At 28.0% G+C, this 26,089-nt stretch overlaps 1 protein-coding gene across 2 annotated transcripts in view; it reads left to right on the top strand.

Annotated features, from left to right (window-relative positions):
- LOC123297993 (scavenger receptor class B member 1) overlaps positions 1-26,089 on the top strand; it is a 135,488-nt gene that overhangs the window by 21,958 nt on the left and 87,441 nt on the right. The window lies entirely within an intron of this gene.

Consider the following 26,089-nt stretch of genomic DNA (forward strand, 5'->3'; position numbering starts at 1 on the left):
TTCGATTTTACAATACGGTTTCGTGAAAATTACACTAGTTTTTAATTTTAATTTTTTTAAAAAAATTTTGTTTGAATTTTATGGAGATTTTTCTTTGCTTATTTGATGTTATTTTCAAATATACCCTCAGAAATGTTTTTGCGGCTCAAATACTACTTAATTTTTGATTTTCATCATTTATAGTACACGTTTTTAATAAGCCGGAAAATGTGGAAAAGTGATGGAACAGCTCCGATTTCAAAAAATTATTGTTTGTATTTGCTGCTTAAACCTTCAGGAACATTCATATACACTACCCTCTACCTCTAAAGGTAGTTTTCCCATTCCTAAAGCACTCCAAAGAGAACAGTGAAAAAAAGTTCAAGAAATTAAAAATTTCTCCTCCTATTGGGGGCGCTGATCATGAATTTGAGGTGAAAAAGCAATTGAAGATAGTTACAACCCCATTAAAACTACCCCTCGAAGTGACAGTAGTATTTTCCGGCTCATTTACTGTGTACTTAAGTGTTTTTGTTCGTTGATAGTGTAGAATATCGTAGATATCTAAATCGTAGATATGCCATGTAGATATGCCAATTGAACTTGGTTCAAAAGTTCATACTTTGTTCTTAGTCCAAAAAATGACATTAGACTACTTTAAAAATAATAATTATTTGAGTAAAATATGCTTTTTGTTACATTTAACACCTGCTACTTATGACAATAATTTTTTTTTATTAATGTGTTTATTGCATCTTAATTATACCAATCTTAAGTATAATAATATACAAGATGTAGGGTAAACAATGCAATAATTTTAATCGGGATTGAAAAACATTTCTCAGAAGAATAATCGCTTTCATAGTTTTATAATAAAATTAAAATAACTTTAAATTTATAGTTAAGTGGTTGTTAAATTTGATGCCCGAAATATATATTTGTATATTAAAGTCAAAGTATGTGCATTCACATATTGATTGTTATTACTGACTCACGCCTTAACAAGTATGAGTTGATAAGATAAGACGACTCAAAATAAAGTTTATATGTTTCAAAATAGTATTATGATACCGTTTTGTAATACCGAAAAACTGTGTATCTGCAACAAACGTATTATATACATACGTTTGTTGCTGTAGTCGATATGTCGGTTTAGAATTCCAATGAATATTGTTTGTTATAGCGGATATGTCGTTATAGGCGATATATATATGCCGCCTATTTATGGGTATTCGATCTGAACATGTGCATTTCGTTGTTATAACTTGTACTTCGTTGTAGCCAATAAAGTTTTTCAAGATATAAAATAAGCTCCACGAAATAAATACAAAAAATTTATGATTCTTCATCTAAAGAAATTTTCTAAACTTTGCAAACTGGGTAAAATTATTTTTCAAGAACTTTTATCCACGTTCTTAATAAACAGGTCGAAATATTATGGATAGGACAAATAAGCTTTTGCCCGAAAGGAATTCCGCAGTGCGGTACCCGTGGCTAACCCGTAGCCGTTGCCTAAATTAGAATCAGGAGAACATGTTTCGAAAGTAGTTCAATTTGAAACATATTCTCCTAATAAACCTTACTCTTTATTTTGTTAGTTGTTATCAAAATAGAATTTTGTTACTCTTGAATTTTTTTTAATGGAGGATTTGAGATTTTAAATATGAAATTTTTGGGATTGGGTACATTTTTAGACCGTGAGTTTATTTTTCGCCATTATCTAGCACGATAAGCTTGAAAATGAGGGGTAAATTATGGAATTTGATAAAGGAATAAGAAAGATATCGCCATGTGGCAGAAAAACACGCTAGATATAACATATAATATTTTACCTATTAGCCCTGTAACCCGTGACAGTAAAACTGCACTTACATGGATTTCAAAAAGTCGCATATGAATCCTGGTAGAAATATTTTTTGCCAGGATTTTTTATTTTTTAATGGTGTGACAGGTATTTTGGTCAAGTTTTCAGCTGTCACACTGAGTTATTTTTTATTGGCTTTATATATTAAAAATCGGTGTGACCGACCTTTCTGCAACGATAAGAGCTGCCACATCTATTTTCCTTGAAAATTGATAAAATTTTCAATAAAATGGTCTCTTACAAATTAATTTCCATGAAAATGCAAAATACTCGTAATTATTAAAAATATAAAAAATATTTTTGCCAGGATTAACCCTGGTACACCTAGTTCATATGGTACCTATCGTTAAATAGCATTGATTCATTTGGGAAATTTCCAAATCTGTGTAAGTGAAGTTTTGCTGTCACGAACTCCCCGCTTACATGGCAGGAAGTATTTACAGGGAAGTCTAATCTAGATCAAACTCTTATTATCTGAAAATTATTTATAAAATCTCTTATATGGTGTTTTTCATGTCAATATGAAGTAATTAATATGTTACACTTTGAACGTTAAAGATAAGATGATGTTAAACAAAAATTTATGGTTTAATTGTTATACCATGATATAATTTTGTTTAACCTTCAGACTGGAAAACATTTCATGATTTAAATTTGTATTTGTATTTTATAATAATGTAATTAACGTCAATATTCACACGAATATATTGACAATGCCGAACAAAGTTTGAAAGCAAGAGTTCGTTGTAGATATAAATCACACCTTCAAACATTACTATAGCAATTATGCATTCAGTTAACGGAATTCATGGTCAATATGGCGAGAAATTAAAAAAAGCATATACGTAATTGTGGAAGTTACAAAATTGAATAAATAAAATTGAAGTTTCCGCAAAAAAAAAATTTGTATATGCTAAAGTGAGTAAGACTATTGCCAAAGAAGTTACTTATGAATTTGAAGCTTTCATTTGATACAAATTTGTTAATCAATCTGATTCGTTACTAAATGCCATGCCAACTTTATTTAAGGGGAAGCGCAGATAAGTTCATTGAATCTTTTGTGCCAAATTATAGAGAGAATGGTCATGTAGGGAATTTTATTTAGGTGGAAGCGTGGATTAGTTCATTGATCTAGATTATTTTGTCACAAACTGCACCATAATAACTGATGTGTTGAGATATTATCGTAATCGTTTGAATAAGATATTTTGAATTTATGAAGTGAAAATTTCTTTAACTGCTTTGAGCTATTTTTTCATTACAGTTTTTAGTAGAGGGTAGTTTGGTGGTCTCTATGGTTTGGATCGCCACCTCAAAAGTGACATGCATACCACGTGATAAACACGTTGAATGCATCAGTATTATTCACCGTTGAATGCACCAGTGTATTCAACACTGGACACAATCAGTTGTTGGATGAGAGACCACTTGAGAACATTGTATGTTGTTGCCTTTTTATTATTTACAATAGTTTTTTATATTCATGTATATAAAAATTTAGCTGCCGTATGTTTAGGGCTCCAAAACTCGAAAAGTAGTCGATTTATACCCAAGAATGTTTATGCATTCTTTGCACCATAAGTTCTCACGGGAACGAATTTTTACTTCTTAATTTTTATGCAAAAGTTAATTCCGTTAGTTTTATAACTTTTTTTAAACTGTTTTACGGGTTAAACAGGTTTGGAGTCATGTAAATGAATAATGAATGGAGTAGTTTCATAAAAATAGCTTCTAATTTTTGTATATACTATACCTACATTTCTAAGAGAAAATAAATGTCGGCTCGCAAATGAGAACGATAAATAATCGCAATAATGATGAAAAATGATCGAAGGATCATGCCACTTACATAATCCATATGGAAATGTTATGGGAAATTATGTAACTATTCTGTTCTGCATAATGGGATATTATGCAGAACTATTTGATGAAACACAATAAATGTCTGTATTTTTAACTCTCATAATAATTGGTAAATTGGCTGTTAAAACCGTTAAAATTGTATGGTCTCGCTCTTTGGCAACAAATGTTAAAAAGTAGTGCAAAATGTCTCGGGTCCTATTGTGAACGGAGGTCCTTTTTCGCTGCAAGAATGCATTCATCATGTCAATTTTAAATGTCGATGCCTAGTTTATTTTATTAGCAGCCCTAAAAATGAAATATTAAAACCACCTTATATACCTACTATTTAAGCCTTTTTAGAGTCATAAAGTGAGATGAAATTTTTAAAAATATTAAATGTAACAAAAATCAATTAAATCCATTCTCCGCCTTCTAACCTAACAGTATTTTTATATATTTCGTTTTTAGTTTTGAATCATAATCAACCTCGGAAAATTCACTATTGCAACTAAATGAAACTATCATATCTAATCGGAATCATAATTACTATTAACAAATCTAGTCTATACACTGACTTTCTTAGCTCATTATAGGAAAAATGGTCAGTTTAAGGTCAAAACTAAAAATATTTCATATCACCATGAATGTCAATGCAATGATTTGCCTAAAACAATAATTATTGATTTCATATCTAAAAAAACTGATTATTTTAAATAAATATGTTAATTAATTTGAATAAATTAACAGAATAATTTATTTTACAAAATGTCGGATATTTATATTTTGAAGAATTAATTAAATATTTGTTCATTATTAATTAGTGTTAAAATTTAAATGACCCTGGTTATAACTAATGGGAGATTTTTGCTTCCTGGGTTCAATCATCTTATAGCTGACCCCACACATTATCATTGGAATTTATTCCCAAGTTTGTAAAGTTGGTTATTTCAATAATTTTAATTTTTTTTTAAATGGAAATTTATGGGGATTTTCTAGATTAACATTTTATAATTTTTTAATAATATGGGGTGAGCCATCTGTTATTGAGTTTTTTAATTTAAAATTAAGAATTTTAATACCAGTTTTTTATGAAAGCAAATCGGAAATTTTTATTCAAAAGTCGAAGGGTGATTCCATACCATTTATGAAAAACATTGCTTCGTTCAACTACAGCTAATTTGTCAGGAACTCCTTGGATATTTTCTTGTTGTAAACAATAATCATGCATTCTGAGACCATTAAACTATTTACCTTGAGTATATTTAAATGAAATTCATGAGAATAATTCACAAATTATTACTAAAATATTTCTAAAAAGTGATAGATATTAAATTTAAGCGTTGAAACGCGCGCAGGTCGCTTGATATTTGAACGATATTATTAGCCACATAGATGTAGGGTGTTTTTAACTAGACATTTTCATGTGATTCGAGGTATAAGTTTTCTTGAAAAAATTCCTTTGAACAAAAATAATGAGTTTAATGGCATTTGGCGCACACCTTAGGCGGACATTAAATTCAATAGTCTTCTTCATAGCTTACTAAAAGTAAAAGGTAGAGAATAAACTTTAAATAAAAAAAACTAGCAAATCTTTTTCGTAAAGCGCATAATTAAATGTTTCTATGTGAAACAGACTGAGATTTTCATTAAATATAATAATGTTTGCTTAAGATATGCGCCTATAAATCCAACATTTTTTGAGTGAAGCATGCTTCTCGATAAAACTTATTTTTCGAGTTTCGAGGATTTGTCCAGTTAAAATGCAAGCCCGGTATACCATAGATCCCTTTTTCATTTCTATGAAAAATTTTCGATTTTTTTGGATAATAGTTATTGCCCTTTTCATAATTCAAATAATCATTATTGCCGATGCTTTAACCTAAACCAAAGAGTAACTACACAAAAAAAACGAGATCTGCAAAATTTCGAAAGTGAGCTGAATTTTTGAATTTATATATCGATTAGGCAGATGGTAAGAGTAGAATACCTAAAGACGAAATAAGAGATGATAAAATGTGTTCTTACGGATAAACAGCATTTTTATTTTTAAGCAGTTCATTTAATTCAAAAATGTTTTGTTCTTCAAAATATCATAACGTTAGTTTTGCCAACAAAATGAATGAAGCTTGTGATGTGATTCAAAAAAATGGAGAATACAGGTATAAGTACCATTGCCAATTAACTGCATGTCTTTGATGAATCACAAGATCTACATATGAACTTGTTTCCGTAATCAGAACAGTGCCTATGGTAACAAATGATGTAAAATTTATGCTACTAAACTAAAATATAACAAAATAAAAACATGTTATAAAAATAAATTAAAATAAATCATCTTTAAATTTTAATAACAAAGGAAAATTTTATAATAACTTTTATTGAAATTACATGTAAATTATATTAATTTTTAATGATATAAATAATTATTTTGTGAGTAATTAGGGAATTTTTATATTTATACCATAATTGTTTTTTATTGTGTTAATTATATCATTAAATAATATATGTATTTTGATTTATTTATAACACGCTTTTATTAATTTAACCCGATTGTGAGTGCGAATTTAATTAAATGTTTAAATTCAGTTTCGACCTTTTTCTAGACGTCTAAGTAGGTATATTATTAAAAGAATTAACAGTACAATAATGTGGCAAGGTGAGATCAAAATGGAATTTGATAGTAGGTTACATAGAATGGTTGAGGAACAAAAATATTTTTAAAATTCATTGTTAAAAAGCGTCGATATTTATTAAATAGACTATTATAAGAATGCATGTAGAAGCAATACAGCTTTTTAACATTCAATTTTACATTATAATAAAAATTATTAATTTTTTTATAGCCCTCATGAAAATAAAGCTTGTCTTTTAGTTTTAAAAAATTATATTTTGTTTTGAAAGGAATTCAACTGTAACAAAGCAAAAATTTTGATAATGGAATCAGTGGAAAATGAACGGTTTATCTAGGGAGTTATCCAAAACTTATATAAGTATTACCTTTTATAAGTATTACTATTTTCATTCTGGAAAAATGAAAGAACATGATATGTGCCAAATAGTAATTTATAAGATTTCTTGATTTAATTAATGAAATATAAAAACCAAATTCAAAGTATTTATAAATTTTAATTTGATTAAATAATTATTTTTCATTTTTAAGTAATTATTTTTTATAATAATAAATAATTAATCAATAATTAAAGTCATAAACGTTAAAAAAAATAGGTACTTAACATTTAATTTTAGTCAATTAAATAAAATAAACATAAGAAGAATTGAAATGTATTTTGACTAATTAACGCATTGTTTATGTTTAGTTTAATATACTAAAGTAAACAATTTTGTTTATTAGCTAAGATAAAACTGAAAATGCAATTAGTTTTTTAAATTCATTCGACTATAAATTATGCCTTGTATCGATTGAGATTGATTATAACAAAACGTGTTAAATTACAGTAAGGAGGGCGCACAAAAACATAGGATTTTGTACCTCTTTAGTACTATAGTTTTTCGACTTTTATACTATAGTTTTTCGACTTTCTGGACAAAAAGACTCCGGGGGCTAGAGACAGCTTATAGACACATCATAGAAAATTGTTTTTTTTTGGTACCTGCGATTAAAATAGCTATTTTCTATCAAATTTATCAAAATTTAATTTACTGTCGATGAAAATGACCACAAATTGTTCTAAAATGTCACAGCTTTGCGGTGTAACCTCAAAACTAGCTTTTTCTACCTTACATATGAATTATGATATGTACTCAATGAGTAAAGTTTTCTTAACTCTTTCAATTATTCCATAAGCTGATCTTGGCATGTCAAATCAAGGGCAAGAAATTTGGATATTATTTGAGGGAAAGGATACTTTCATAAAATTTGAGTTATTCCATAAATAAACATACTATCGTGTTTGATGATTGTTAAAACACTTCAATTTAGAGTCGTTGAAATCTTAATGAAACAACACGAAATCAAATTTAAAACGAACAAATTTAAAACTGCGTCATAAGAAAGACAAATGTTTTTGTTATTTGCTTAATTTGAGATAAATACTCTTTTAATTACCTGTTCGGATTCATCTTTATCTTAATGTGTAATTAATTACAAAATTATTGTATTATTTCAAAATAAAGAATTTTCCATTAAAAAAAAAATTATAATAACATACTTGTCAAACTCTTAAATGATTCTTTTTTTATTTCTACGTTATAAATTATTTTGGTTTATAATTACATACTAAAACAAGTGAAATCAAACAATTGACTGAGTTAATTGTTGAAATACCATGTATAGACAGTGTTGATTACTCTGTCACATTACACATATGACCTATACATGTCATACACATATAACTGATATTACCCTCTTAATACTACAATTTGCGCATAATATGCGCTCTAACGGGAAAACATTGATGTTCACGAAAAAATGTTTTGAATAAAAGTTACTTATTTTTTTTATAAGGAACATTTTTTACACTTAAACATTTGTTCTATCTCTAACGTTTTACAAGATGGGTCCTACGGACCCAAGACGCAATTGACCTATGTTGCTCATTTACGAACTCGATCCCAATTTTTACGTCCTCAGCACGCTTCACGCTTCAGCTTGGTCTTTTTTTCGTTTTTGAGTAATCGTGATGATAGATGGACAGACGACAGACGGCAGACAGACAGACAACCGGAAATGGACTAATGAGGTGACTTTATGAACACCTATACCAAAATTTTGTTCATAGCATCAATATTTTTAAGCGTTACAAACTTGGGACTAAACTTAGTATACCTTGGTATATTTCATATACATGGTATAACAAAGTGAATATTTGTAGGTAGACACCCCTTGCTTCATAAATGTAGTACGTCTAAGTACTTATCATGATTTTATATACAACAAATAATGTATATATTTTCTTTTGTATATTATATATCATTTTATACAGAATTGTTTTTTTGTGCTTGTAACAACTTTATTATTTAAATTTACAAAAAAAAAAGGTAAGCGGTCATGGGGAATGTCCACAGAAGTAAAAACTTAAAACTTTGGAATAACTGTGTTTTTTTTAACTTAAACAAAACGAAAGTGTAATATAAAAAAATGAAATGAGTATTTAATACGCCTTCTGTATAAATTGCAAGTCGATTCTCTGTAGGGTTTACGATATAATTATTGAAAATATCCGGTGGTATATGAAGAAGTCGTACTAAATGGGTTTTTAATCCATAAGCCCTTTTAAAAATGGTACCATTTCATAAAAATCTTTAATCAATATTCCTCAAGTTTTAAGTTTGAAAATGATACCAAAAGTAAGTATGGTGCATAAAAATAAAAAACTTTTTTTGGTAAAAACACTAACTTTGATTAGTTCTCCTAAACCATACAAAGAATCGATATCAATTTTTCACGAAAGACGTATAAAAGAATGATTAATTGATGAAAAAATTTCAAATCTTTGGTATGATTTTCAATTGACGCTATCGCAATACCTTAATGAGTTGGAACGAATTCAAAATTTTATTTATCAATTAATCATTCTTTTTCACAAAAGGCGTATGTATACAAGGGTGATAAATTGATAAATAATATTTCAAATTTTTTGGATCATTTTGCACAATTTTTAATTTACAAAACGAAACTTCGGTTGAAACCTCGATTATTGCATTTAAGAAAATGCCGATTCATTGCGGTTAACTATTTGTTTTGGGTAATTTTGTTACATTATCTGAACAAGACCAATAGAAGTATTTTGATTCATATCAAATTACATGGCAATTCATTTTGTAATTTTCCAAATGAATATTGTAGAAATATTTAGTGGAGGTGTAAATGTCCAAAGTCCAAAACTATTAAGCGAAGTGGACGCGAGCCGGAACTAAATGGAAATAAAAAATTTAACAAAAACATCACAAAGTTACTTCCATAAATTGACTTACTTTATAATCTTTCATTAGAAATTTTATATTAGTTTTTTTTAGAAATAGTTTTTTTAATTGCCACTGTCTAGTTTTGGAGAAATCTATGAAAACATGTCATCCATCTACTGTTTTTCCATAAGACCAATGGTAAATATGTCAACTTTTGAAGTCATTTATTAAATAAAATAATCGGGCAACCACCCTTAAAGTTTTCTGAATTGATTTAAACATCATATTTAAAAAAATCAACCTTAATTAAAACTTGAATGGAAATACGCATCTGTACATTCACCCTTTTTGTAAAATCCTAAAAAATGGTCATGTTTACAAATAATGGAAGTGTAAAAGTGATTTTTAACCTTGTCCAAAATTGAAATCAGAATCAATTTACATAAAAAAATTTTAATAATTAATTTTGTATATTATTATTCAAAAAATAATCTCTCACTAACTATTACTGAAATTTTTTAGCATTTTTTTACAACGAACGGTTAAAAATAAATCTATCGAATGGTTTGCAAAATAAAATACCAAATATTCCTAAAAAACCGGTATAGCTTGTAGACAAACTACCTCAAATATGATCGAGACGATTATTATTGAGTCATAGTGTATTACAATATAGATAAAGTAATTTTTTGATAGACAATTGTGTAACTGAAAAATACCAATATGTAAATAAGAAGTATAACAATAATCGTGCCGCGACTAAATAACCGATGAAAAAATAGTCAAGATAAAAAAAAAAGGTGACAGAAGATAAATGCTAAAATAACTGCAGCTTGCGAATTTTTTTAAATGTTCATCTCAAATTATCACATAGCGAAAACAACTTGAAAGCTATACACTGCTAGAAAAAAATTAAATTGTAAAAGTTTTACCTGTCGTAATTCTCCACAATTTTTATTAAACTTTCAAGCATCAAAATCTTAGCTAGGTAACTTTACGATAAGTACTTTTTTAATATTATTACATAAGGTGATATCACCATCAAGAACATAAAAAGCTTAAGAGATTGCTTTTCATTTCTGTAAAACAAGTAGTTTTCGAAACATTGAATGTTTCATTTTATCCCTCGACAACCGAAGTTGAATGATTCAACGTTTGTTTAATGAAGAAAAGTGAAATATATTCTTTGGTAAAACTCAGAGCACTCACTTTAAAAAGAGCTGTATTAACAGCAACTTTGGCATATTATTTAACATATCCTTTCAAATATACTTACAACCAAATCTTCAGCAAGTTACTAACATTTCTTGCCCTTAAAACTTTAAACATCTATTTATTATTGATTATCTTCTAAGGTTATTTCATGCAAATTTTTAAGGTGTTTTTTAAATATATGTTTTGCACTCACAATAATTTTATCATGTGAATTAAAATTATTGAAAATGCCTATATATAGTAGACGATGTTATTAATATTTAATAAAAATATATTTAATAACTTTATTAAGGTAGTACGACTATCGTAGCTTCAAATAGGTTAAGGCTTCAACAATATTGATTGTGACAGATCAATACGTATTAATTGATATTATAATTAGCGTTACTTTACTCATCAAGGTTCTTGAAAAAATTCCAAATCTTTCCTGGATCCAAAGATTTGTGTGGTGGCAGTCTAGCCCAGGCAGTCTATAATAATTCATGGCTTAGTTGTCCGAATATCGCAGGCTGAATAAGTACACCAATATAAATTCAATCCTCGACATTTGAAAACTACACGAGATCTCGTAAAATTGTCTCCATACTTTTTGTTTAATTTCGTCGTAACATAATTCACCAATTTGTAAATATATTTTTTTTAAGGTGTTTCGAGACCAAAACGAAAGTGTTACCAAAAAACTGAATTTTGTGTGTCTTGCGTATTTAATACGCGTTCTGTATAAATTTCAAGTCGATTATCTGTAGGGCTTACGATAAATTAATTAGGTATCAAAAACTGCCCTTTTTGCATGATGGTATATGAAGTTGTCGGTATAAATGTTTGTTTTTATTGAATAAGTCCTTTTAGAATTGTTTAACCTCAAGTTTTAAGCTTTGAAATCATACCAAAATTTAGAACTGTGTATATACCTGAAATTAGTTTTATTCTGAACGTACATCCTTAAAAGTTTATTTATGTTGTAAATATCATTTTAACTTTAGTATTTAACAATCAAATATCAAATTAAATATATTATAAATAAATTTTATGGGAATGTTGCCAAGGTTGGCCATAACTCATGCCCATAACCTTAAAAAATAATTTGGGGAAATCCAAGCCACCTACCTGACTGCCAGGTTTTGGACAAAATATATTTTTTTTATATATTGTAAATTGAGTAGACAAAGAAAAAAAATTAACAGAAAAAAAAGGCAGAATTGAAAAATTTAATTAAGGTTGATCCTTTGCTGTCTGTATATAAAATATAAACTGAATTGATTGAAAATGATGGTGAAAATGAATTGAATGAAGCAAAAACTTCATTCTGTTTTGTTTTGGTTTTTCTGTTTTATGATTCGGAATTACAAATCTAGGGAATGAAATAGCTCGTCATATTCATATTTCGTAGAAACTTTCTCCATCCCTCTATTGTTTTCCCATAAGACCAATATTTAATATGCCTACTTTTGACTTCATGAATTTATTAAAATAATCGGGCAAACCTGCCTAAAATTTTCAAATTTGATTTAGACTTAGTCTAGCTTCAAATTAAAAAAAAAATTAAGCCTTTTATCCAAAATTGTCCTGACGTTCGTACTTCCTTATAAATGAGAAATACACATAAACAAACAGGGATTCGACAGCTAAAAAATTGTGGTGGCCCTAAACAGAGAGCCGATCAAGACAACTCTCCCTTCTGAATAATCAATACATTGTCAATACAATATCCAGTAATTAACTGGTATAATTAGATACTACTAACCTATTGATACAACAACCTTGATTCACTTTATTTTTATAAAGTTTATAATTACCTACTTGAATATTCTTTGCTTCTTTATTACAAATCAGCCTGCAATTTATATAATGTTTTTATTAAGTTTGTTGTTGATACCAAAGAGTCAACCGCAATAATTATAATTGGTTTATGATGAAAACGATACAAGAATGTGTTTCTAGAAAAAAATGGAAATATATTTCTTTTAATATTTTTGGAGGTTAAAAATTAAATTTTTATTTTGGTGAAGAATGATTAACAGACACTAATTACTTTATAAATTATAAACACTAATATACTGCATTAAATCTAGATGAAAATTGGTGGTTAAAAAGCAAGGCAACCAAATTTGGGTATTCTATGTTTTAATCCTTACTCCTAGTTTAAATTCAATTTAATAAAATTGAATGTAAATTTAATCTTATTACTCATTACACTCAGTTTTGTATGTTGGAAAAGAAATATCATATCTTTATTTAAAATTAAATGTTTTATCATTTAAAAAAATTGATTTGCGAAAGTTATCAGAAGTTAAAGCTAACAGAGATAATTTTAAGGTAGTGCGAGCGCCAAGGCAAGTTTAGACATGTGGTTGACATTATTTGTACCTTATTTTCAACTTTGATGGGTAATTTGGTTATAACTTCATGAATGTAAACGAAAAATAAAGTAATAAAATCGAAGAATAAAATTTTTCGATATCTGCCTTGGTTTTCCGAAATATCGAAAGCTAAATAAGTAAACAATATTTTCAATTTTCGATATTTTGAAAATTACCCCAGATACTGAAAAATTGTATTCTTATTTTTCGTCTTATATTATTATAACAAAATTCGTCATCGAAATTGAAAAAAATATAGTTTTTAATTTGTGTTCTTGTTACCATGATCATACATCCTTAATTAGTCGGGCAAAACGGTTTATTTTTTGTTTTCAATAATTTAATAAAATTTTAACTTTAAGTTTTTTTTAATTTTCACCGACTAGTTTTGGAGAAATGTGTGACAACATACCAATTATCTACAGTTTTCCCATAAGACCAATGTTAAATATGCCTACTATTGAAGTCATTTATTTATTTAAATAATCGGCCAACCCCCCTGAAATTTTCTGAATTGATTTAGATTTAGTCCAACTTCATACAACTAAGCCTTTTATCCAAAATTGCTCTGGCGCTCGTACATCCTTAATTTTTCAGTTCTTTGTAAAATAGTGTATAAAACACATTGGAAATTTCCTAGAGGTGCTTTAACCGAAGAAATAGATGTGTTAAATGTACTATTATAAAAATTATATATTAGAATATTATTTAATTTATCATCGTATTTTTAAATTCCGTTATGCCATCTGATAGCTGGTATCCCACTATTTCATGTCTCAGTTTCTTTGTATGTTTGTTTCATTTCAGAACATTGACACAACTGATGATAACTTCTATATTTTTAGAAAGATAGTGACCATTTGTGACAATATACGTATATGTTTATTAAATATTCAAAATTTTAAATTTCCATATTATTCAAATTATTTCCCGTTATATATTTCCCATATATTAATATTACTTTTATAAATAAAAAATATCGCATGTCAATATTGTATGCGTAGGTCGCATTTAATAATTAAACTAATTAACACAGGTGTTAAAAATTTTGTATAAATGTCTCAAGTATATACACATTTTTTGATTGATTCTTCAGTATATACCTTCCTTAAGGTATTTTAAATATTATATCAATGATTTATTGGACTACTTTATATTATATATTCAAGGTTAAACTCCTCAAGCGATGGTTAAGTTTAATTACTCTTACCTTTATATAATTATAGTAATAAACCTGGAGCCCGTGACAGTAAAACTGCACTTACATGGATTTCGAAATTTCGTATATGAATCAATGCTATTTAACGATAGGTGCAATATGGATTAGGATGGAAATATTTTTTGCCAGGATTTTTTTATTGGTGTGACAGATATTTTGGCCAAGTTTTGAGCTGTCAGATCGAGATATTTCAAAAGTTTAACTCAAAATGAAAAAATTAAAAAAAAAATTCCGCGATAAGGGTAAAATTTAATTGGCTTAATATATTAAACATCGGTGATACAGACCTTTCTGCCACGATAAGAGCAGTCACACCAAATTTTCCTGAAAATAGATAAAATTTGCAATAGAATGGTCTCTAAAAAATTAATTTCCATGAATAAATACCAAATTTGAACTTTCGTTTTTTTTTTCGTGAAATCGGTGATAATGTCATCGATATTCAGATGTTTAATATTAATATTTCCTCTCTCATCGAGGCACGCAACCAACCAACCCCGTCAAGTATAGAAAACGATCTCACTGCGGTATGGCCTTTTTTATATTAGGGTACAAATCTTGGTCGCATGCTTCAATGAGATGAGATACCGAATCTGGTATGGCGGAATTGTTTTTACATTTTGTTTTCAATTTGGTCGTCCATCGGTATTCATTTATAACAGTTGGTTCACTATCATTAATGAATTGCCGGTACATCTGAACCACTTTTTTCACTGCTTGGATATCGATATTCAAGCGCTTGACACCAACATTTGATTCTGGTAGTAAAACTTCCATTTGATTGGAATTGGTCGAGTATAATTTTTGCCCCAAATCATATGTAAATTAATTTCCAAAGTACTCTTCTACCGATTTCGCTATGATTTTTTTCGATTTTTTAAATCTACATGCTTTGAAACGAGTTTTTAAACGAAAAAAATGTTTCCCTCAAAAATTATCAGATGGCGGTTTAGTATAAAATTAGGAACAATAAACTAACGAATATAATTTTTGTAAATCATAAGTCTATTTAGTTGATGGGCTTCCCATCATGCTCATACGGGTGAATCCGCCACTGACGGGCTCCTCGCTTATAACTTTAGTAGTCAAATTTTATCGATTCATTACAAAAAAAAAAAAACAATAATAATAATAACGTAATGAATGCATTGATGTAAAAGTGATGACCTTGTTATGACATTCAACCACATATAATTGCATTGAGAATTGATTGCGGTATATGAATGTATAGAATATAGATAATAATACTTTAATACAGATTTGTATATCAATTAACTTGCACGCAACTCATTTTTTAAAGAAATAATACGAATTGTAATTTTAAAAATAATATACTTATTGTAATTTTAACTTGATGCAAATCTTATAATAAATATTATTTTTATAAAAATAAAAAATAAACAAGCAGGGAATTAGTCGACATATAGATTAAAATCTTAATTAACTTTATCAATGCCATAGACCGAAAAAGTGTCTGATATTAAAAATATCTGAAAAATAGCTTTCATAATAATGGAAAAAAAACATGACAGTCAAATTGGTCTACTGTAAGCTGCAGTGCAAACTAGCTTAAACTTTAATGTTAAAAGAGCAGGCTAAGCTGTTTTGAAATTTTTAGAATAATAACTTCTAAAAATTTTGATAATAATTTTCATTTAAAAGGTAATTTTTGAGATTAATTTTAATAATTTTGTAAATTTGGGGTAAGGAAGAGTTGCATCCTCCTCTGTAAATGTGAATTTTACATTTCGAAGGATGAAGAAACTTAAAATTCAATAAAAACTTAATTACTAACGCTAATTATTCTCCAATTTTCTCACCGTTTGCATAGACTTCAATTTAACGGATACCCGTTTTTTTTGCTAATTCATTTGAATAATAATTGAGCAAAATTCAAAAATCTTTTTACCCGACACTGTATCAAAGCGAATGCCCGCTGCCCGACAACTTAGAAATTTGCGAATTTTTCAATTTTTAAGTTATTGTACAACGGTCTTGTAAACATTTGTCCGGGAAACATTTGACGCATATGCAGAACTCGTAATGAAATCTCGAGAGTGATGACGAATTACACCACTTTTAAACGAAGAAGCATTTAAATTTAATTTCATTAAAAGTTTTCAAATAGTAAATCATTTTGACTCATCTTTTAGTTATCGTTGTTATCAATCTTAAAAAATAATAAATTTTTCACAAAAACTTGTAAACATGATAATTAAAATAAGATACGTCAATGTCAGGCAAAAATAAAAATCAAATCAAATGATTAATACTTTGGGTTGAATATTATTTGGAAAGAAACAAATACCTACTTAATTAACCCACCTCAAGGAAATAAAGAACATGAATTATTAAAATAAAAGAAAAACTATAGAATAATAATAATAAAAACAAATTTATAAAAACTTTTGTTCTTCGGATTAAAAACAATAATTATAACATAAAATTAAGAAAAAAAAAAAAGATTTTATATAATTGAAATTTAATTTAAATGGTAAATTATTCTGATGGAATATTTATTATTACGATTATTATTCTTAAAGATAATGTAAACAAAATTATGTTTACAAGATAAAAAATAAAAACAAGGGTACACTACATTAATGTCAGACAAAAATAAAACAAAATTGACGGAAATTAGCAATGTACGTAATTGAATGTTTTGGGGAATTAAACAAGGAAAATTTTTTTTAGTAAATCGTATGTTAGCGTAATTAATCTAAAAAAACATTACACACTCAATAATCTTTTAAGATGAAAGATAAAATGTAAAATAAATCTCCACGTTTCACGATCTCAACAGTTTATTTATATGATTCTCTTCATCATAAATCCTTCGAGTAGTATTATTCTTCCATTTTATCTATTAAAATTTGATGCACATCTAGGGTTAGGAATACAGTAACTACCCCTTTTTCGTCCACTCTTTTGGATTGCTAAGGTTTACAAATCAGGATCGGGTTTTTGTGAACAATAAAACTTCTTCGATATTTCATCTTCTGGGAGAAAATTGATTTAGATATAAAGAGATAATTTTTATTAGAATGAAGTCCTGAAACAGAATAATTTGTCGTCCTTCAAACACCAGAGCCCTTTTTGGATAAATTTTTGATAAAATTCTTGTTTTTTTTTTTTTAATATAATATTGGGCTATTATAAAATCGACTATTGGACTATTGTCTAAATCAATTTTGAAAATTTAAGAAGCAGTTGCTTGATTATTAAAATAAATAAATGACTTCAAAAGTAGGCATAAAATTAGGCATTAACATTGGTCTTATGAAAAAACGGCAGATGGATGATTTGTTTTATTAGATTTCTCCAAAATAGTCACTGGAAATTAAAAAAAAAAAACTATTTTAATTAAAGTTAAAACCTTAATAAATTATTGGAAACAAAAAATTCAATTTTGATGGAGAATTACAACTTGAAAATATAACTAAAAGTAACTAAAACTAAAAGTAAGAATAAAATTTTTCAATATCTGGAATAAATTTCCAAATATCGAAAATTGAAAATTTTGTTTAATTATTTAGCGTTGGATATTTCGAAAACCAAGGCAGATATCGAAAAATTATATTTGTATTCCTCGTCTACATTCATGAAGATATAACAAAAATCATCAAAGTTGAAAATAAGGTATAAATAATTTCACCCACCAGTCTAAATTTGGCTCTGCGCTCGTACTACCTTAAGGTGCTCACCTAAACTGTAAATGTTTTCATTTTTAATAACAAAAATAAAAACATAGACAAACAGTTAAGATGAAAAAAATATTTTGTAAATGAATATAATTTCGATGCCAAGTTCAAGACAAAATAAATAATATTGTGAAGTGAATGAGAGAGTTCAATGCACGGTTTGAAGAGCAACCGATTGACTGACTTAAAATGTCTATATGCGTGTGTATTGTATGCTGTGGGTAGGTACTATACTATGTAGTAAGTAAATGTACTCTACCTACAAACACTCACTTTTTATTTATCATTGCAAAACATTATTATGTGGTCAGATTAATAACACCTTAAAAATCATACAAATCAATTATACAAGAGTTTATTATTATTGTATGAAGGGTACCGGAAAGAACATGTCACGCAAAATTTATTTGTTCTTTTATTTGTAAACTATAAATTTTATTTTATAACGCAAAAGGTAAAAATCATAGTCACAGTGAAATTGGCCCTTAGAATATACCTCGAATCACCTCCACCCCACCCTTATTGTACTTGGGGGTGCTCCCTTAATACCTGGGGGTGCTCCTTTAAAAAGGTAATATAAGTGGAATTAATTAATTATAGTCGCCCTATTAGCTCAGTTGGTTAAGGTGTAACCAATTCCGTCCGCAGTATGCTTAGGGTAGTGGATTCGATTTCCTCCGTCGCAACAAAATTAATTTAATTAATATTTGTGATGAGCTGGTGTAATGCATGGTATATGCATGAAGGAGGTGCACTTATCCTCTGAAATTGAGGATCTGATAAATGAAATTATCAGGGGAAATGTGGTAAAACACATATATGGTTCCACAATGGGCTCTACGACCTTAGTGTGTTCTTCGTGGACAGCCAATATAACCTAACCTAATTAATTATACCTATATATTTATACTAGCAGTAATACAGTATGTGGGAAAGATGGTAAAACACATATATAGTATCACAATGGGCTCTACAGCCTTAGTGTGTCCTTCGTGGACAGCCAAAATAATCTAACCTAGACTAATTAATTATACCTAATATCATATGTTTTCTCAAATAGCAAAAGGCCCATCGGAAAGGTTTAAAAAATTATTTTAAAGGAAGAGCTGCCCAGTATAAATCAAAACCATCGGTCGAGAAACTATGAATTACTTCTTACCCTTATATAATATCCAAAAATTATATTGGTACCTTTTTAGGCTTGGGCTATACATCTCGCCCTTTGATCAAATTCAAATAGTTTGTTATTGTATTTAAAATGAAGGTTACACGCTGTATGGCTTATTATGTGTGTTTTGTTTTGATAATATTTCATAATTTTTTTTATTACTCTGTTTCAGAAGTTCATAAATTATTTCATAGCTGTTTTTTTTTCTTAAATAATATTTATTTATTAACAATATTTAATTAATATAATTTATTTTATTGGCATTTTTCATGCAAGATAACGGGATTTTTTGTATATGCATTTTTAATTTTTTGGATACTACTGTTAGTATTGAATAATGATATGATTTAATGCGCCCAATGGCCAATATAATTCAATGTTGATTTTGGGTCCTTAGAAACAAATTAGTTATGGACGGTCAATTAATGAAAAGTAAAAAAATTTAAGAAAATATAAATATGTAACGTAAAAAAACGTTTTCTTCAATTTTGGAGATAATTTAATAGCTTTAATGCTGATTTAAGCTTATAAATTTTAAAATTAGGACAGATTTTTCCCTCCCTGAGAACTTAAACTCAGGTGTTTAATATTAAATCAATTGATCAATTTTAAAATCAAGCCAAATCGGCGACGAGTAATCTAACTCATAATACTGAAGATGACAACGTTGTTATCGAAATACGCATTTACAATACAAAAAATTGATATAACACATATAATATTTAGTTGATGTCTGAGCATTCAAAATACCGACCCAGTAATTATACTGGTTTATTTTTTTTAGAGGTTCCAAATTTATATTTCGAAATTGAATTGGAAAATCAGTTCTTTATGGGGAGGTCTTCAAGATCAAACAGAGATCAACTTTCATATTTTTAAAAAGATGGTACAATATATTTTTCGTAGGAAACTATTGTTTTATTTTAATGTTTCCTTAAAAATTTGTCCGCATTAAAAAAATCAACTACCAAGGAATAAATCCTAATTAAAGTAACTACTAATTACTAAAAATAAACAATGGTTATTTTCCCATTCATAGGAATTGATTGTATCTTAACGCCATTGGGTAAACATAATCCTTAAGCGGTATCTGATAAGTAATATCTAGGGTTTTTCATTACCCATTTATATATGACTCAACCTAATTACGTATTTAAATATAATTTGTTATTATTTTTTGTTTAATTATCTATATTTCAATAGAGATCATTTAGTAATTAATATGGAAAATTCCATCTAATTAAATTAAATTATTTATAAATAAAATGTTAATTATATACTCGAGAAATTTCTATTGAAGCGTCTTTCCCCCTTCGTTATAAAAATAATTTGAATTTTTTTATATAGGAAATAAAAGGAAAATTATTATTTATGAATGTATTTTAATTACAAGAAATATTACTGAATAATTAATAATTGCAAGTTATTAATACAATTTTTTGAAAAAAAATTAAACTGACTTCAAAAGATACATATAAAAGCAGTTACAAAGAAGAATAATTAGCTTTTGAAGAATAATTAGCTTTTGAAGTCGAAGGCAATAAATTTGATTTGATAGGGTTTACTAGAAATCGAATTATTTAAAAAATAATAGTATTTTTACTTTTTTTTTTTTCATGTTTTTAAATATGATTCAAATATTTTCAAAAAATTGAATTTTATATTTATTTATACCTTTTTATATTTATTTAGTGACTTTATACATTTAAAAAACGCGACTGGTTTTAAGCTCGGTTAATTTTATACTAAAACCTACATTTAAGTATAATGATCATCAAAGTCGGTCATGTAATTTCGAAGAAAATCGAGTGCAGTAGAAGCGTAAAAGGACGTAACGAATCATCAAAATATATCCGATAGTTTCTGAGAATTCGCGGTCATACCTAATTTAAACATATTAAAATCTTTGTAGAAACATATATTTTTTTATCAAATATTTATTTTTCAAAGTAAATAGTAGTAAAAGCAGCGATGTCACTCAAATAATTGACAGGTATTAACGACCAATATCAGCTTTGGCATAACATAATAATTGAGCAAAGAAACTTTTAGATTTCTAAGCATTGGTGTACCATTTTTTGACCCAAGGAAAGATATTGCAGAAATTTTTAGACTAGAGGGAGACTTATAACAAATTTTGTGCCTAAATATTTCTTACATTCTATAGAGTAATTTAGTCAAAACACAGTAGTTATTGGTTCAACACAAATTTAACCAACTAAATCAATTATTCACCCATGCCTAGGAGAGAGTAGCTGTCCTGTCGTACTCTCTTATTATGCTAAAGGAAACCTTTGAATGTCGAATATCCGAAAATGGGGATAAAATACTGCCATTGTTTACAAAACAGTCATGGCAAGGTTAGGTTGTATTGGCTGTCCACAAAGGACACTCTTAAGCTGTGGGGCCCATTAAACAGTCATTTATTAAATTTAAATAAATTCTACATATTTCAGAATATCTTCCTACATATTTCATGAAATATCTATCTACCTTAAGTGTAGGTACATTAAATTCGAAGTCTTTCTATAAATATTAATAAACATGTTGATCAAATCTAACATGCAAATTTTTTTAAACGTTTACAATATTAAGTATGCAATTAATTTATAACAGAGCGTTCAAAGTGTTTTTTATATAAAATAAAAAAAAATCATTTATAATTGCAATTGCACTCAAAATTTTTATTTTTCCAGAATAAATTATAATGTAAATTCTAGAATTATATGATAATTATATAATATTAATAATAATTATGAATATGATCAAATAATGAAGTAATTATTATTAAAAGTGTTGAATCAAATGTACAATTATAATAATTATTTACAAGAAAATGCCGACAAGATTTATATACATTTTTTCCTGTTTTGCAAAATTGCAAACTGTGAATTCAAATATTAGCCAAAAACTTGCATAAAATTTTAAAATATAAAATAAAACAAATTGTACAAAATTGTATGGTTCTTAAATTTAATGTCTACTTGCAGCCGTTTTCAAATTTAGATATTGCCAATAAAGTGTTTTTCAAAGTAAAAAAGCTTTTTCTCTCGTCCTCTGTAAGTGTTGCCATCATAGCAGAATGACGATTGTCAATTTATGTACTGTGATACTTTTCAGAATTCCTTCAGATCCTCATCTTATAAAATCCTACTGTGCGTAAAGGCAAAGTGAATAATATACAGTTAGTAAACATCTTAATATATATATTTCTTGTGTGTGTCTGTATGTGACTGAACTCCTCCTAGACGGCTGGACCGATTTCGATGAAATTTTTTGTGTGAGCTCAAGGGGATTGGAGAATGGTTTAGATTTACCATTCGGTCCAGTACAACTGTTTTTGAGGGCTCCGTACCAAAAAAATGAAATTTCATTAAATGGTGGGAGCGCATATAAATCATATCACATTATGTATACTATGTGTACTATGTATTTTTAATAGTATTCAGGTATTGTCAATAGGCATTTAATAGAGCCATATGCGAGCGCAGCGAGCTCTACTATCAAAGGTCAGGCCAAAGGTCGAAGGTCAGGCCACTCCAATAAATAGGAGTTAAATTGGGGTTTAGCGGGATGGGTTTAGCGGACAGGCTAAACGTAGTATAGGTATTCATGAATTGGAGTTACGTTTTTACGGGACAACGTCCGTCGGGGCCGCTAGTATACATATATGTTTTGAAAATCGGTCTATTAAAAATCGCACGGGGTCAGAATAGTACCAGTAACGAGTGCATAGTATCTAAATTAGATCATTTAGAGCACAGGGGAAGAACATAATAATTCACACAGCCATTATATCGAAGTTTTTGCAATTAAAGATTCAAAAATTGGAAAAATCCCTTAGTTTATTTCTGAAATATACAAAAAAAAATTTATCTAGTTAGAAGAAAATTGAAAATATCTGAGCTACACGCAAAAACCATGCTAGGTTCACAAAACACAGGGAAAAAAGATAGAAGGGCATATTAAGGCAAAAATAATATAATTTCGCATTCGCCCGGAAAATATTTTGAGCTTTTAGTTTAGGAAAAGACGTCTGTAGAAATTAATTTCTGCACATTTTTGTTCAGCTAGAAACAAAAGTACGTTTTTTTTTCAAACTATTGGTTATTTTATGTTTTTTAGTTTTTTTTTACTATTATTTATTTATCAAAAATTCAGTATAAATATGGTGGGATTGCAAATAAATGTATATACTTTCAGCTATGGAAGTCGTTATTCCTGAAAATACTGATCACTATAATCAAATAAACTTATTTAATTATTGTATTGTCATTGGTCTTTCATAATAATTGATAAGAATGCCAAAAATCTATGAAAACATATCTATAAAAACTAATGTTAAATTTGCTTATTTTTGAAATCATTAATTTATTTAAATAATCATGGCAACGCAACCTTAAATTTTCAAAATTGATTTACATTAAGTCCAACTTCATATAAAAAAAACTCAGGCCTTTTATCCAAAATTGCCCTGGTGCTCGTACATCCTTAACAATTACGATTAAATCCTGATAGATAAAGATAGAAATTACGTATTAAAATTGTTTAAAATCTAATAATGATAGGTGCTTTGTAAAAGAACAGGTAATTAACATGTTACATACAAACAATAAAATTGTTGATTCATTGTGTATACCTTTTTTTTTATTTTTTTGTATAATTGAATGTTGAATGCTACTTATACTTTTATTAACATAAGTATCAAGTCATTATTTTCTTTTGATTGATATAACTAATTATTATAATGACATTTCATATACATTTATTTATATCATTTTAATTCTTTGGGTTATTTGGATTTCCGTTTTATAACTGAAAAATTATTGCTAACGGTCTTAACGATGTTCCAGCATGGTATTTGCAGTTTCTATGTTAAAGCAATGGTACAATTTTTTTTTCGACAGAATTTAACGAAAAATTTAATTTAAGAATTTAATAATGCTTACTATTAATTCCCAAAGTTTCAGAAATTTTGACCGTTTAAAATGGGAAATAATTATTCCAACGTCCCAATTTCGATCAATTTACGTCAAAATTAATATCTCGAAAGTGAAAATTAATTTCTAAATTTTTTTTTAGAATTTTATTGTATAAACATTTTTTTCTACTTTTTCTTCAATATATAATAATATCATAAAAAATAGTTGGAGAGACCGGACATTTTACATGCTTTAAATGGGACATGACTCTCAAAATCGCGAACTTTGTCTTTAAATATCTCGCGATCTAAACGGTCAAAAATTATGAAATTTTAGGAATTCATAAATAAAGCTATTATAAACCCGAGAAAAAAATTCGGCCAAATCTGTCGAAAAGTGATTTCATGCTGGTACTACCTTAAAAGAGACCTAGTCTCTACTAATATTAAGGTGTCATTTTGTAGACTTACCTCTGATTACATGGCTTATTGAACATCGGATAAAATTATTGTGTAAATATTTTTACATTTTTTAAGATTATTTGCCTGTCTCATGTTATTTGAACTGTCATGAAAACTGCAACATTACCTTCATAGATTAAATTGTTAAGTATTCGTGCTACATAGTGTCCTTATAATGGCGAATATTATGGTCGATTACGTTTTACCATATTGGAAATTCACCTGAGACTTAACCTATCTCATGTTACTCGAAATATTTCCTCAGCGTATCAACGTGATACCTATACATATTACCTATTCGTTTTTTTGTGTGGAATAACCTATCCTAAGGAGGCCTTAGCCATGTTTCTAACGATGCCTCATTTATGGAAAGTGACCCCCACAGTCGGACAGCGCAAAAGAAAATATTGACTTTTTCCGCTTTTCTAAGGTATAGTCAGTAAACAATATAAATAAAAGTATTTACTTTCGGAATATCCGCGAAAAGAACATTCTTAATATATACCACGTTAGGACAACCTAAGAAATATTTTATCGTCTCTGAAATTTTGAATTTGACGGCAACTATATTGGTTATTTTGTAAATTCAGTATCCAGTATCCGTTTGTTTTCACCACGTTTGTAACGATGCTACAGTTCTAAAAAATAGTTCAAATATTTATCATTTACATTGGAAAAATTGAAAGGCCACACAGACATCAACCCACTTTGGAAAGCTTAGATTCCTGAGTAATATCAACCATTACACCAGGAGGAGACAGCCGTGTTGAAGACACAACCGACAACTCCGTCTTCAAGATACTTAAAATTTTTCTTAAGGTTTCAAGTTTATAAGTAATAAAATAAATAATTATAAAAATAAAAAACCCGACTGTTTCAAGTAGTTTACATAGCGACTTTAACAGTCGGAGTCCATTATTGGGAAGATTTGAATCTGGCCCCCAATGTTAAAGTCGCTGTGTAAGCTACTGAACTTGTTTTTCTCTTTTCTTCGGGTTCACCAGGTAATCACCTTTTAATTTCCTTTATTTTGATACAATACACGATAGGGTTGTTTTTTTTTTATTAACGTATCAAACACCTCTCTAAGAACACTTGGGTTTTTGAGGCAACTATAATGAGACCTTAAATGTTGAAATCCATTGAGCCGTTTGGAAGATACGAGGTAAAAAAGAAATTTACAAACAAATATATATCCATATCTATACAAGAGACGTGAGAAAAACATAAGTACTTCTTGAAAGTCGGGTAAAAACACATTCAGAATTTCATTAAAAAATATAATTTAACACTCTTATTATGAATCAATTTTACTGGCATGACATGAACAAGGACTGATTAAATCACACTCACCAAAAGAGGTTATATCAGAATATATAATATATTCAAAACTATAATTTGATAGGTCATACATAAAATATAAAAAAACGAAAATTACTTAAAAAAAAAATTAATTATAGGGGAGAATGTAGTGCCAAGTATCAACATGTACA

This window comes from Chrysoperla carnea, chromosome 4 (assembly GCF_905475395.1).
Source record: "Chrysoperla carnea chromosome 4, inChrCarn1.1, whole genome shotgun sequence".
Lineage (NCBI taxonomy): Eukaryota > Metazoa > Arthropoda > Insecta > Neuroptera > Chrysopidae > Chrysoperla > Chrysoperla carnea.